The following is a 2,121-nucleotide window of genomic DNA, read 5'->3' as shown; positions in this document are numbered from 1 at the left end:
CCAATCACAACGCACTGGATAGCTGGCCAATCAGAGCACACCTCGCTTTTCAGACCGATGAGCTTTGTAAAAATCAACGCGTTTCAGAAAGGCAGGGCATAGAGGAGAAACAATAATGTACAGTATGTGGAAAATAATGTGTTTTTTGAACCTTAAACACCAAATTACACCAAATACACAGAATAATGTTCTTTTTAGCAGCATCATATGACCCCTTTAAGTCAACGAACGTATTCACTTGTTACAAAAAATTATTTGGCTTTATTAAAATGTGTGCATAAATAAAGTCTAAATAAAGTCTAAATAAGTTGTTCAGATGACCAAAGCACAAGGTTTTTGTAGTAAATAATAGTGTTATATGTAGTCTAACCACTAGAGGGCGTGTTTCGTGCTGTGTTACCTGGGGCAAGTTCAAGCTCAAACACCGGTGTGCACCGTTTTGCTACGGTTTCCAGGTTGAACGACATGTTTCCTGGAAACGGTGTGCTGCCATAGTTGCAACTCTTGCGTCATCAGAACAGAGTGTTCAACGCACCACCGTTTCCGTTTAAAAAACGTTTAGCAAACGTTTTTGTCGGGGCTGAACGCAGGCCTGTTTCCCCCTGGTAGAGGGGTTTCCGGTGTTTGACCAAAGAACTAGATGGCTAGTTATTGGAATGCTGATGTGACCCTGTAAATAAAATACATGTTAATTGTTTATCCTGTCTCTACATTTGCTGCACCAAGAATATCACATAAATGGTGACGAGGATAAACTGTCGTGGACTGTGAAAAGTTATGCAAAGAAAAGAAGACGGAATATAATCCAAGTGAAAAAAAAAAAACGATTGAAAAAAACAAGATAGCAGCACTGGTGGGAATGGTGAGCACTTTTGACTGCGATTCGCAATTATGGGAAGAATATATTGAAATGTTGGAATATTTCTTTCAAGCTAATGAGATTACCGACGCTGGTAAAAAAGAAAGCAGTGCTATTAAGTGGAGTTGGTGTGGCTACTTATAGTTTGCTGAGAAGTTTGCTGTGTCCCATGACGCCGGGAGAAAAAACTTATGAGGAGCTAATAAACATGCTCAAAGCCCATTATAATCCAAAGCCAAATGAGATCATGCAAAGATATAAGTTTAATTCACGCACATGGAAGAACGGTGAGACTGTGGCTGATTTTGTGGCGGAGTTAAAAAAGTTAGCACAACATTGTGAATACGGGACTATGCTCCAACAAATGCTGCGAGACAGGTTTGTGTGTGGTGTGAATTACGACAGAATGCAGAGACGGCTCCTGTCGGAAGTGGATTTAACCTTCGAAAAGACTCTTAACATCTGTCAGGCAATGGAGTCAGCTAACAAAAATGTAAGAGATCTCCAGGGATTATCAGCAGATGAAACAACACAGGCCGCAAGGACACAAAAGGGACAAACAGCAGGGCATAGACTGTACACATCGGACAAGAAGGGGCAGAAAAAAGACTGGGTGTGTTACAGGTGCAAGGGAAATCATGCTCCCAATGAATGCAAGTTTCTGAATGAACTGTGCCATAAATGTGGGTAGCGAGGACACATAAAAAGGGCATGCAAATCCAAGCAAGTGATGCCAAGTCAAAAAGCCCTGTTCAAAGGACAGAGAGAGGAGAGGAAAGAAAAAGAGAAAGGTAGGAGGTCACATTTAGTGAGAGAAGAGGAAGTGAGTGAGTCAGAAGAGATGGGTGACATGAACACAATATACTGTGTATCACATGATCTACCGAAAGTGGCCCCTATCACACAGAAGTTAAAAGTGAATGGCATGGACATTGAATTTGAAGTCGATACAGGATGTGGTGTTACAATTATCAGCAAAGATCAATACTCCAAGCTATGGAAAAATACAGACATGCCAGAATGGAAACCATGCAACCTGAAGTTAAAAACTTACACAGGTGAGAAGATGGGGGTGTTAGGTCAGGTTATAGGAACAGTGCAGTGTCAGGATGGAGAAAGGAAACTAGCCATGGTAGTGGTTGAAGGGGCCGAGCCAAACTTGCTGGGGCGAAGCTGGCTGAAAAACTTAAACTTGGTGCCACAGCTGGTGAATAAAGTAACAGCCATGCCAGCACTGAATTTGGCAGATGTGCTAGACAGAC

The sequence above is a fragment of the Sinocyclocheilus anshuiensis genome, unplaced genomic scaffold, assembly GCF_001515605.1.
Source record: "Sinocyclocheilus anshuiensis isolate Anshui unplaced genomic scaffold, SAMN03320099.WGS_v1.1 scaffold3241, whole genome shotgun sequence".
NCBI lineage: Eukaryota > Metazoa > Chordata > Actinopteri > Cypriniformes > Cyprinidae > Sinocyclocheilus > Sinocyclocheilus anshuiensis.
The sequence above is the reverse complement of the archived record's forward strand: the minus strand, read 5'-3'. Positions refer to the sequence as shown.